Here is a 14,171-nt window from a genome sequence, read left to right on the forward strand (position 1 = left end):
GTTTACGTGAGTGGAGAGCTGATAAGTGTGTCAGTAAATATAATTTTCCAAAAATTGTTAGAGTTATCTCCAAAAAATTGGCACCAGTTGACAAGTATAATTCTGTAACCATTTTTTTTTCTTGTGGACATTGCAGCAACACAGAATTTTGCCACTGCAGGCATGATAGCCGGGTTTGAGTTCTGGAGGAGAAAGCCTACATAAAAATTGTCTGCCCTTCCTAGGGAGAATATATACTGACCTATAAACTCTGTATAACTCACAGTACAATAAAGCATGTGAGATATCTTTGATTTCTCCTTTATCACATATACATACCCATTCTGCTATTGCTGGTGTCTTATACCTGCCCTGGAGGAGTGCTGAGGGGAGAATGTTAAATCTAGCTCTGAAGAAAGCTATTCTTTGTTTTGGGAAGATCAGGTCATTTAGATATCTTGCTGATTCTTGCTGACACACCATGTTTGATTCTGTCCCTACTGTGGAGAGGCAACCTATTTAGTTCTTCTTGGAATTCCATGTCCTTCATTCTATTGATTACTACTTGCTTCGCTTGGTCAAAGCCTAGGGACATTAAGAATACCAGTGAGAGCCCATAAGAGCCCACTCTTGGGCTCTCACTGGGGAGGGGAAGTTATTAGTCAACACTAGCGGGGGCAGTCCCTCTGGAAAGAAATGCATTTTTAGCCAATGAATGATCATCATCTTCCAGGCTCTTACCTGAATTTAATTACCTGATGGGAATCATCCTAGTAGGCTCCTTACTTTCTTTCTCCCTTCTGCTTCTAATTTGTGAAAAGGACCTTGCAAGCTTATGCTTAATTTTTGATTAACCACAGCTTGCCAGGTCATCACAGCTGACAATCTACTGTTCATTTTAACTATAGTTTCTTTGAAATGATCTCCAAGCACATGCCAATTAAGATTTATGTCATTTCTCAGCTTTGAATAATGTAAGATACCGTTAATAAAATCCAGGAGTAGAAGACTATCTTGCAACTTCCAGATGAGAGTGTCAGGAAGGATACTGAGGATTTTCTTGAAATAATAAAGCTTACTAGCTGCTGCATTCCTTGCAACTTAATGTTTTATTTTTTATTATTTTATATTTTACCTACTTATTATTGTTCAAAAAGAAATGGCTGATCATTTAAAAGCCTTTTCCACCTTGCCTGCAAAAAAAAAAAATTGTGGCAGGTAGCAAAGAGCCACTTGCCATTTTAATTAAGTTCAGTAGCTTCAGTTAGTCAGGGAACTAGCAAGGAATGGAAATACTTTTCATTGTGTGAAAGGTCAAAGGAGCTTTGCAGTTGGTATCCAAATCTGAATGAAAATAATAGTCATTCTTATAATAAAAACTATGTAGCTCAAATTATTTCATATGCAGAAGCTCATATACTGGTGATAAATACTTCTTGTTAAGATCCACAGTGATAAATAGAATTAGGAATATGCATTTACTCTATTTGATTACCAGTGGCTGCTACTGTTAATTCATTATAGTATCAAACCTAGTCACCCAGTAGATTACCCATAGACTGCTATCAGGGTAATAGCTATAAATCCCCATGACTTCTATGAATGGATCCAACCCTTTTTGAAGTCAGTCAAATGGGTAGCCAGCACCACATTTTGTGGTAGCAAATTCCAAAATGTAATTATATGTAATGTAAAAAAAATGTGCTGCCTGAGAAAATATAAGAAGTCTTACCTCCTACTAACCAAACCAATGTACACAAAACTCTGCCAGTAAAATTATTTTGTGGCAGCGGGGGAGGGGGGCAGAGGAGAGGACCATAAGAATCATTCCTTGACCCTGGTTGAAAACATCAACAATTAAGTAAATCATTAACAATCTACTGATATCCAAAATTGCTGCCTCCCTCTATCTAATGGCAGGGCTTTGCTGTGAAACCCACCCTGTGTCCTACATTAAGGAACCTATAACTGTTATTGGCTTTTTTAAAATGCATTCACAAATCGCCAAATCTAAGAATATCACTTCATTTCGAATGGCCCCAAGGAACTACTTATCCATACCTTTCTTTCATACTCTTTTTTCCTTCTTTTTTCACAGATATCATTCCATTTTCAGAACCCTAAATAAAACACATTAATTTATAAAAGCCTTCCTGTGCTGATAACAGACAAAGGGCAAACTCATAATTCTTGGTTGTGTACACAAAGAATGAAACTAAACAAATGTGTGGGAAAGAAGGAGCAACTAATATGACAGTGTCAAGCTGCCATAGCAAAAGAACTCAGCCGTAAGTATAATATTTGATTTTAATATTAAGACAAAAATGCTGCAAATTCTGGAGCTTAGAATTGTCTTTTAGAAATTAAAAATGAATTGCTTAAAATCTGACTGCATTTACTGATTTTGTGACATTAGCACTTATGTTCTTTTCCTTTTCTCTCTTTATGTCCCATCGAGTCATTTTTAACTAGTAGTGAGCATGTAGAATAGATAGATTGTCTTCAGGATGATCTAACTCCAACTTAGCCTTTCAGGTCTTCCAATGGTACACTCATCACCATTGTAACTGAGTTCATCCACTTTGCCATCCCCTTCTTCTTTTTCTTTCCACCTTTCCACCATTAGAGTCTTTTCCACCAAAGAGTTAGGTCTTTGCACAATATATCCAAAGCAGAGATGAAATGCTACCAGTTCAGACCGGTTCGGCCGAACCAGTAATGATGGCAGTGGGTGGTTCGGAGAAGGCTCCGCCCACCCGCCTGGTTGTCACTTCTGGTTTTTACCCTCTGCGCATGCGAAGAAGGTTTTGCACATGCGCAGAGGGTCCTTGTGCGCATGTGTGATGCATGCACTTCTGAACCAGTACGGAAGGTAAGTAGATTTCACCCCTGATCCAAAGTAAGATTATTTGAGCATGATCATTCGTGCTTCAAGTAAAAATTCTGGGCTGATTTGTTCAATGATCCATTGGTTGTTTTCTTGGACATCCACAGTATTGTCAGGAGGCTTCTCCATCATCAATGCTCTTCTATCCTGCTTCTTTGAAGACTAGCATCTGCTTCAACACAGTGCTCAATCAAATATCTAGGATTCTTAGTGGATTCTTTCTTCCCGAATCCTTGACTCCAATTATTTTGTTTCAGAGTACATTCCCAACAGCAGTTAAATTGTTTCCAGTGAAAACAGTTGTTCAATTATTATATGGCATACAACTCGGACCCTACATAAATCTGAGGGTTTATGCAGCCATTCAATCAAATTTTCTTGTGATCTTGTTTGGCACTCCATCCCCTACTGAGGCTTGAAGCCAATATGCCAAGCATTAAGGCTCAGGCCTGGACTAGGATCCTAATCTTAGGCCTTAAGAATCACAACTGCATCTACAGGCCTGGTGCTTCTGCTGCTGTTGGACAATTACCAATTCCATTGGCACGCACCTGCATAGCAAAACTCTGCAGTCTTGGTCTCTCTCCTGAATATTTAGGCCAATTAATCCTGGACATACAGTATCAACAGGAGACTCCTTCAGGTTTTGGGGTTTTAGAATCTCACAGGATTTGAAATGGACACCTAACATTAAAACCATCATTAAAAAGGCACAACAAAGAATGTTCTTCCTGTGTCAACTCAGAAAGTTCAGACTGCACCAGGAGTTTTTGATACAGTTCTACAGAGAAATTATTGAATCTGTCATTTGTACTTCTATAACTGTCTGGTTTGGCCCAGCAATTAAATAAGACAAGTACAGACTTCAATGGATAGTTAGGACTGCAGAAAAAGCAACTGAAACCAACCTGCCTTCCATTGAGGATCTGTATACTACACAGGCCAGAAAGAGGGCTGAGAAAATATTTACAGACCCCTCACATCCTGGATATAAACTGTTTCAACCTTTCCTCTCAGGGTGCCCTATAGGGCATTGAATGCCAAAACAACTAGACACAAAGACAATTTTTTGCCTTGTGCCATCACTCTGCTGAACACCTAATTACCACAGTAATGTCTTATGTCTAAAGGATATTTACTCATGTAGTATGACTATTATCCTTCTCATCTTTTCAATTACCTTCTCCTATTGGTATTTATGATTATATATATTACTTTGTTATTTGTATTACACTGAGAGCTTATGCACCGGAAATAGATTCATTGGGTTTCCAATCATACTTGGCTGATAAAGTATTCTGTTCTGTTCTTTTCTGTACTGTTCTGTTCTATTATATAGAATTAATACTTTAACTAAACTAAATAGCCAATAAAATAAGCAAAAGTACAGGTACAGATAAATAAACTGAGCCATTTTAATTTTGGGTAATTGCCTTTTTAAAGTTAAGTTTTCCTAAGGCAGTTTATAATTTCTAGAGGTGAATTTAAATAATAACCAACATAAAATTAATGCCATGTTAAGGCCAATCACAAGATGTTATATTAGATGATTTCTAAAATGCTATCCAATTCTTATGTTCTGTGATTCTGTTATAGGTAAGTCACAAAAGTCTGAGATTCAAATATATATATATATATATATATATATATATATATATATATATATATATATATATATATATATATATATGACTCATTTCAAGGAAACTAAAAAGGGTTTCTACAGCATCACTAAGAAATGTATTATCAAAGTAGCAGGGGAAAGAGCCACAATGCAACAATGCTATTGAATGTTATAGAATAGATATTTCTCAAACAGCTAAATCACAGTATTTAAAAAATGCTGAAATCAAGCAAAGGAAGCCTTAGATAAGAGTCACAGAGTTTGCAATTTCTTATGGATTATTGCTCAGAGCTACACAATTGGCATTTTATAGTATCGCTTGATCACTTATGAAGGTAGATCACATCACAAAAAGAGCGTGGCCACCTACAGAGATAGTGATAGTGATAGAGGGAGGGGGAGAGGGGGGAGGGAGGGAAAGATGCATAATCCAGACGATATGTATACAGCTGCTTCTACAATGTCACATACACATATACATATTTCAGCAGTTATGCTATTATAGCTGTTCATCTGAATTCATCAGCATGAGTAAGGACACACACACTGCACTCAAACAAATGTTTTAATACATACCCTTTCTCCTTAATTCTAGATCTCTCCTTCATACGTTTCCATTCATTACTTCTTGCCTTAGATGCTTAGGTTCTATACATTATTTTTGTATGTATTCATTATTATACCCTTATCAATTTAATTTCCGTCTTGCACTGTCACTGTTTGCTTAACTATAGTTCATTAAATAAATCACTATTTATCATACAAGCTAAGTAATAACTCGTTTCCAATTTCCAGTAGCTAGATTAATACATTTTACTGATATACAATGACAAAACAAGCTAAATTATGGCTTAGCATGAAATATGGATCCAGATATTTCCTCTTAGGAAAATGGTCAACTGCAACCTATATGCTATGCAGCATCCTAGAAAGACAGTTTGGTGTAGTGGTTAAGGAATCAGGCTAAAAACCAGGGGACTGTGAATGCTAGTCCCACTTTAGGCATGAAGCCAGTTGGGTGACCTTGGAGCAGTCACTCTCAGCCCTGGAAGCAGGCAAAGACAAACAATTTCCAATATCTTGTCAAGAAAACTGCAGGCATTTGCCCAGGTAGTCACTAGGAGTCAACACACACTTGAAGGCACCAAAAAGAAAAAGAAAAACTATACAGAAAGCAAATGAAAAATACAAGATATATTATAAGGATAAATCAAATGAGAAATTAAAAGCACATTAAGGCTCATCAAAGCAATTGAGAAAATATATCTAAGTGTTTGAGATTTCCTGTCTTTTGCCAATTGACCAAAAGTGATCCAGAGCACCTATTTTTTGGATAAGAGATCAATAATGCCAGAGAAAGCCTTGTATTGATGGTGGCAGAGATTACATACAGGAATATTATAAAGGTTCCAAGCAAACAAATGGGATTAATTGCAAACTGGATGTGTTCAGAAATTAGAATCACCATATAAAAATAGGGAAGTATTCTACAGCACCCATGGTTTGGACCCTTTACTGTACTTTCTCCAAGGGGTCCTAGTTTTATCTTAGAAAGTAAGGCAAATCATAGGATCTGCACAAATAAGTGCTTTGCAAAGGGAACTAGCAGGAGTAACACATTTTTTCTTTAAAAACTGTGTCTTCTGGAAGGCTTGTCACAGCTGCCATGTGAAATTCCTAGATTCTCTGCATTTGCATGCACAGGCAATGCTTCCACTGAGGTTATTAGCAAAGGGAAGCATCAATATGTCCAAGTGAAGATGACCTGGGAAAGATCTCAGACCAACTGGACTGCGCTTTCCAGAGCCCAAGTGTGTCTCAGGGCTTCCCCAGAGGGTGCTTCATTCTTGTCAAAATACTTTACAAAGTAGCTCTTGAAATATTTTGCACAATTCTAGAAATTGGGACAATTATCATACATGGTTAGTTGTATCATATCTGGCATTATTTTTTTAATGATACAGTGGTAACACATTCTAGAATACTCTCCTTTGAATCTTAATTTTATGTTATCCAAGATAAGACAGCATATTTTAACATAACTCCTTTAAAGGATGCATTTTAGCTGTTTTAATCGTCTTAATTCTCCAGTGGGTACCTCAGCCCATTACAGTCTCTCCTTCTGCCAATCTGAAATGCTGACAAGATTTGAAAGTCATTGACCCCCTGTGGGTGCTGCAAAGACAAAAATACCTTCATCTTCCACTCCAAGAAAAGGCAAACAAAATAAAAGATTCAGTGCTGACAGAAAGAAGAGAGCGACAAACTACTTGTCAGATTCATGCCTCTTAGTTTCCTGTGGACTCTGCCAAAACCTAAGTACAAAGCTATCACTAGGACTTCTCTTAAAGGGTTTGAAGCTGTGGGAAGGTTTGAGGAAGAATTTCATCCAAAAATGAAATGAAGTCACAACATCTCAAAAAAGCCCCAAAATTGCTTCAGAGCACTTTCATCTGAGACAGAATTCAGGACTTCAATACAGTTGATGTTGGAAGACCTAAACTGCTTTCAGAGTGGCACCAAAACAAAGAATGACAAGCCCTTTCACAAAGGCTATTTCCACAATAGCAATTTATAATACCTTCTAGAATCTTCCCAACCATTGTTGTGCCAAAATAAAAGTGGCACAGACAAATTTTATATCACTACAACGATACCCAGGCAATGCAATGGAGATGCCCTAAATCTTTACTGCAGAAATTTCCTAAATTCTCTACCAATCCCACCTTTGCCTTATTACACATCTTCATAAGCCCATTTGGAATTGGTGTGGTATTTAAAGTAGGGGTGAAGGGCATATATGGCACCCAAAAGATTTTATTTTAACCTCCAGAAACCTTTCAATTTTAGCTACCAAATTATAAGTTTTAATATGAGCAAAGGAAAAATAGGGAATCTATAGAGAATAGCCATATTAATTGTATCTATTTGATTGATGAAATGTCAATTAAGTTTAAATATAAAATAAATTTAATACACTATTTATTTCTTTAGAATAGTGATTTTTTTGAAGTAAAGCCTCTCAAAAGCTAAATGCACCATTCAGCTTCAAAAATGTTGTACAGCCCAATCCAAAAAGGCTTTCTAAGTACCAGTACATATACTGCTAGGTCATAATACTGTATTAAGAAAATTTATCTGTGATACTTAGCCTCCTGACTAATTTCCATAAAAAATAAGTTAACAAATGTTTATTTATAAAGTCATCACTGTTCACTCACTCAGGCATATTATTTGATTACTGTACTCAAGTACTGGTAATATCTAAATGCTTCTATTATACTTGCAGAGTGTAATGCAAGCTAGTAATTCTAGTGTTTTTCAAAGTATATGTTTTGAGTGTAAAAAAAAAAAGCTTTTGCCTTATATACACATATCTGACTAAAACTCTGACTGAATTTAGTGGGGTTTGTTTCCAAATGTAAATTAGAACTGCAAAAAAAAACAATTGCTACCAACCTGCCTTCCATTGAGGACGTGTACTGCACGAATCAAAAAGAGGGCTGTGAAAATATCTACAGACCCCTCACATCCTGGACATAAATTGTTTCAACTTCTACCCTCAAAATGATGCTATAGGGCACTGCACACCAGAACTAGATACAAGGACAGCTTTTTCCTGAATGCCATCACTCTGCTAAACAACTAATTCCCACAACACTGTCAAATTATTTACTAAGACTGTTTTACTATTATTCTTCTCATTCTTCCTAGTACCTATCTCTTTCCACTTGTGACTATAACCATGTTGCTTGTATCTTTACAATTTATGTTGTTTTATTTGTTTCCTTGTACGATTTGATTGCTTCTTAGTAACCTATGACTGTCACTAAGTGTTGTATCTTATTGATTCTTGATGAATGTATTTTATTTTTCTTTATGTACACTGAATGTGTATGCACCAAAGACAAATTCCTTGTGTCCAATCACACTTGGCCAATAAAGAGTTCTATTCTTTTCTATTCTATGTATATGATTTACTGTTAGTGAGTTGCAATAACAATTAGTAGTTCAGTACCTTAACAAATCTATTTAATAGGCCATAACTATTCCATGTTTTTGAACAAATATATAGAAATTTATGTTTTACAAGGTGAGATGCCATCAATCGTAGCAAATTTGAAGTTCAGTTTTGGCATGCTTAAGTTTCACTATATTGAAAGGTTATTTAACCTTTTTGGGGAAATTTTGCTTACAATCTTTTACATACAATGCAAGGTTGCATTTTTGTCCTACTATTTAAAAATTTTCTGAGCAAAATTCACACACAAATTGATAGCACTGAAATTGGTCAACAAACTATTGGTTGAAAATGAATATCTTATCAGAGGATTTCAGCTCTTGATATCTGATAAAGCTACCTATACTAAACTACCTATATTACAATTTTTGTCCTGTATAGACTCACGCTATACCATTTGGGGAAAAATGTATTGTTGCTTCACTATGTGAAATTTATTCTCAATAGTAATGGTGGTTTCTTGAATACAGCTGCTTCTTTACTCATTGCTTCCATCCCTTCAATTTTCCTTTGATGATTACATCTAAGGATTATTCTTCTGTTTAAGGCAGATGCTCTACTGCATGTATTTCATACATATCCTCACCAATGAAGCTTTTATAACACAATTCGATTGTATATCTGAGAACTTCCTTTCCAACTGTAAATCCCTGTATGGCAGTGACCTTGGACTATATTTGTCTCAACAGCAATGGTGAAACTGACATGTTACATAAACTATTTCATCATTAACTACACTTAAGAATTTAGTATTATAGTATCTACAATATCATATCAACTTGCCAGATAAAACATTCTTGGAAATTCAGAAGACGGTATTCTATTTAGAAAAGCTTGAGTTGACTTATTAAAAGTATTGACTCATTATTGATTTTCTTTTCTCAGACAAAATCATTGCACTTTAAAAAAAAAAAAACCTACATTCTTGGGAGAACCATACATGGTACACAATTTTCTTACTGATACTAAAGAGCCTGAACATTATATGAATCACATTGCTAGGCTAGCAAGGAAAATCTTTTTCCCATTAATAATACAAGTAAACCAAACCTAAGACAATCTGGGACAAAACTGCACAATAAAAATGAATTATAACATAATTATCATGAAAAATGAATCACATAAATTCTAAACAAATGTACATTTAAGTCGTGTTCTTCTATTTAACTCAAGAGTTTAGTAGGATATAAGAATCACCCCTAAACTTGGTGCTTTATTATTGTTTTTTAAAAAAGAAAATATTAAATAAACGAAGCAGATTTGAAACTTTTCAGTCAACATTTTCTTCCCCAAAATTTAATTGGTAATTATCAGCTTTAAAAACAAGTAACAAAAGCATGTATTGTATTACAGATTTTTATAAACATTTGAAGACAACAGGCAACACTCAAAATTCCCTGAAATGAGTTTAAAAGTTGATAAATGTAAAAAAAGGTGTTTTTTTAAAAAAATCAACCAAAACAATAAGTATGGTATTCAATGTGTGTGTGTGCATCCATCTGCATGTGATATATTCAAAATAAGCAGCAGCATTCCTACTTTTTCAAGCATAGGAAAAATTATTTGTCTATGTATTTTAATAACAGACTCCTATATGTCCTGATTTTAGTGCAGTTTCTTCACAAGAATTAAACATTGCAGTTTCTTTTTTAAAAGGTTTGGAAAAATCCTCATACAGTGCAGTAAAAATATCCAAAAAATGAATAACAATGATCCACAATATCAAATTAACTATCTCAAATATTAACTATTGTATTTTTCAGAGTATAAGATGCACCTTTTTACCTCCCAAAAGGGGGTGAAAATTTAGGTGCGTCTTATACACCAAATGTAGCCCTGCCCACCCACTGGCTCCCACCCTTTGGCCTGTGCCTCCAGCAGTTACCTCCTTGCAAGCAAACAGCAAGAAAAAAACAGCTCCTTTCAGCTTTAGCATAGGTTAATTAGCACAAGTTGATTAGATCAGCCTCCCGACTCTCAGCTGATTTGCTCTCAGCTGTTTTGTGCAGGGCTCTGCTGCTTGCTGCAAAGAGTGCTGGAGCAGATTTTTTTCCCCCTAGCTATGCTGAAAAACGAAACTGAAAGTAAAGCAGGCTCTTTACTGCAATGTGGCAAAATGAGGCAGAGAGATATTTCTTTTTCTTTTTCTTCACCAAAAAAGGTGGGTGCAAACAATGAGAAATTTAGGGCAAAAGAGGAGAGTTCAAGATTTTAAAACACAAAAGAAAAAAGGCAAAAATAAAAATGGGAAAGGAGAAAAAGAAAAAGAAATGAAAGAGAAAGATGTTTTACATATTTAGAATTGAAATATGAATAGTAGTAAGAAATAAATGGGAAATCATGATTGTAAAAATGAAATGAATAATAATTGGAATATTTTTCTATATGAGCAAAACTTTGGGTTATTGGGAGAGTTTAAGATGTGAAAATGAGTAACATAAGGGGAAAGCTCTATTTAACTAGGGAATTGTAATAATTGAGATACTATTAAGTATATATTGTGTTGAAAGCAGAAATGATTAAGTTGTGGTTTGGAGGAATATATGGGGAAAATTATTTGGTTTATTATTATTAGTAAATATAATTAATTGATTTGTAAGAAATTGGATTGCATGGAAATAATTGGAATGTTCATATTGATTAATATACAAAAAAGATAGTTATATAACTAATTGATTTATATAAAAATGTTGAATTTGTATTAAACAATTGTAATATTACATAATTAACCAATGTGAGGATGGATATAAAAATAGATGACAATGGGAAGGGGTATAATATAGAATAGAAGGAAAAAATTGAATTTGATTAAGATTAGAGATGAGAATGAAGGGTAATATTGGTTTTTTTAAAAAAAAAAGATGAGGAATAAATATGGCAAAAAGGAAATATGGAAATTGTAAATTTAATTGAAATGACTAAACATTGTTTAAATTTGTGAACCAGCCAAATACTCTGTTCAAAGAAAATACATTGTATGTTTGTATGTGTGTTTGTCTAAAAAATAAAAAAAAACTTTAAAAAACAACAACCAAAAAAGGTAGGTGCGTCTTATACTCCGAAAAATACGGTATATCAAATTTTGCTAGCATTGGCAGTTTTAAATAACCAAAAAGGAACCCTTCCCTGTTTACAATACAAGCTATCTAAAAATCTAGGCCTCGTAATGAATAATCAATATAATCAATAACGAAGACTGATGTCAGGTAAACCACCACTGAATTAAATTGCTATAAACAAATGATTATATATGACAATTTATATCCAATATAATGTTCAAATACTTTCTGAGAACTGTAGGCACTCTATTCACTTAAACAGTTTCTGGCTTTTCTTACAATCCCCACCCCCCATCTAATTCTTTGCCAAAGGAAATCTTTCAAGCCAATGTTTCCACTGACTCAGTCTGATTACTGAAACTTCATGTCCAAAGAATAATTGTATTAGTTTGTTGTTAGTTTTCACATGGTAATTATAAATCCTGAGGGAATTTGGGGAAAATGACCGGTCTTTCATACGGAAATCCTTTCGCAATGCCCTCTGTTGCGTACATTGACACATCGTCAGCACCCCAAATGAATTTGTCAGGAGAGCCACAGGCGAACCGAGATATCTGATACATCTGCCATTACACCTCGCAGGGGAAATGTAAACAGATAAGGCTGCAGACAGTCCTAGCCGACTTCGGATCACGAACGACCTCGGCCACCAAAAGGTTTTCCCCTCTTGACATGAAAAGGATGCTAAGCCTAGGAAATGACATAATAATGTTCCCATAGCCCGGAGAGCCGCGCGCACGCATAACGACTGACTCATTCGCTTCTGGTTCTCTTACTCTCCCAAAGGATGCTTGTGATGTAGAGGAAGAAAGGACGGGGGCGATTGCCAGCGCCACCCCAACCACCCAGCAGCCCACGCAAACAAAGCAACTTCTCCCTCCTTCTTTTCCACCCACCTACCCACCCGCGGCCAGCGCAGTAGCAGAGATGAGCGCAAAATGCCAGCATAACAAGAGCCTCTCCCGCTGCCCCCCCTCCCCCGCAAAAGGCGGTGACTCCCCTCAGACTTACCAGAAGCCACGCAGTCCGCAGCCGGCCCCGGGAGGCTTGAAAGCAGCAGGCACAAAAAAAAAAAAAAAGCACAGGTGCGGGAGGGGTTTTCCCTCCAGGGTCCGCGCTCCGGTAGGCGAGGCTTCCTGGCCTCGGCGCGCTCCTCCATGCACCACGCTGCCTCTGCAGCACCTCCCTCCCTCCAGCGGCGCCTCTGGAGGATGCTGAAGGAGGACCGGAGTTGGCGAGAGAGAGAGAAAGAGAGAGAGAGAGAGGCGGAGCCGCTGCCCCGAGTCCTTGCAGAATCCGGCTCCTCCTGGCGGTGGGGGCTGCTTCATCCGCCCACGCCCCTTAGGACGCGTCCCTTTCTCCTCCCGCCCGCCCGCTCCTCACAAGTGCCCACTTTGCCTGCTGCGGCTGCTGGGCGCGGGCACCTTTTCTTCTCCACAGAGAGGGAGGGAGGGTGGGGAAGCCGGGAAAGGGCACGAGCCTCCTCAAGAGGAGGAGGGACGGCGTCCCTTCAATCCTCCTCTGTGCCTTCTGTTCCCATTTCTCTCGCGGGCTTGAGTCAGCAGGGAAAGGCAAACGCGGGGAGTTGCCATCGCGTAGTCAAAAGCCAGCGCCCGGGAAAAGGAGGCGGGGGCAATGGAGGCGGCGGCGGCGGCGCGCGGCGTTTTCTCTCGGGGGGCGACGAGGAAAGGAAGAGAAAGGGCGGGGTTTGCAGCGCTGAGAGCAGGGGGTCGTTTGGCTGTCAAACGACGAGGGACGTTGCAAGGAGCGTGGGGTTCAAATGGGAAGGGGACGGGTTCCCCTTTCGCCGGCGATAAAGAGCGCGTGCCTTTTCCACCCGCGTCTCCTTTCCCTCCTCTTTTTCTCTCATCTTTCCGCCGTCCCTTCCCAGCTTGCAGATTGTGTGTGTGTGTGTGTGTGTGTGTGTGTATATATAAAACTAACCCTAACCTCCACCTCTTTGCAGGGGCTGGAGAAAGAATTGTGGGTAATACCAGCTGCGCCTCCCTGGCCGCGGGACTCTTCCCTCCCCGGCCCAACGTCGCACGCGCCCGAGCCGCGCCCCCCTTCAGCCGCCAGAAAACCATCCTGGGCACCGAGGAACCCGCTGCTTCTCTGCCGGCGGAGCCGGATTCGCCGGTTGGGGTTCTTTCGCCCTTCCCTCTTCAGCGCGTGTTTTGCTGCCGAGCCTCCTCAATTAGAAGCCGGTGGTAGCTGGACTCATCGATCCCACGTTCAACCGGAAAGGGGGGGTTTGGTGGTTTGCAATTTAGCACGGGGTTGCGATTTGTAAAATGAAGGTTAAGGCTGGGGTGCTAAATGTGGTGCCGCAGAAACGCCAGTTGTACCCACGGGCATTTTCACTGGTGCCCGCTGAGCTCTTTCCTGCCCCACCAGCTTTCCTAGCTAGCACTTTGCCAAGCAAAGCATGAATTTCCAACATTGTCTTGATTTCTCACCTAAATGAGCCCCATAAAAGATAAGGCAGCTGTAGTTCACTGGGGAGCTTTGCAGAAGTATCTAGGAGCAAATGCTGGAGGGCAAGGAGGGTGACTAGAGGCTCTAGTCACCCCCCTTACCCGCCAGCATTTGCTTCGCTGC

The 14,171-nt window shown here is 38.4% G+C and overlaps 1 protein-coding gene across 1 annotated transcript in view; it reads right to left on the reverse strand.

Moving 5' to 3' along the window:
• HECW2 (HECT, C2 and WW domain containing E3 ubiquitin protein ligase 2) overlaps nucleotides 1-13,485 on the reverse strand; it is a 164,018-nt gene extending 150,533 nt beyond the window's left edge. Inside the window, exon 1 of the mRNA XM_034429840.3 lies at nucleotides 12,582-13,485. The gene's annotated coding sequence lies outside the window, so the exon portion shown is untranslated. The remainder of the gene's footprint in view (nucleotides 1-12,581) is intronic.
• Nucleotides 13,486-14,171: the final 686 nt, after the last annotated feature.

The sequence above is a fragment of the Pantherophis guttatus genome, chromosome 1 (assembly GCF_059756535.1).
Source record: "Pantherophis guttatus breed Tessera chromosome 1, ASM5975653v1, whole genome shotgun sequence".
Lineage (NCBI taxonomy): Eukaryota > Metazoa > Chordata > Lepidosauria > Squamata > Colubridae > Pantherophis > Pantherophis guttatus.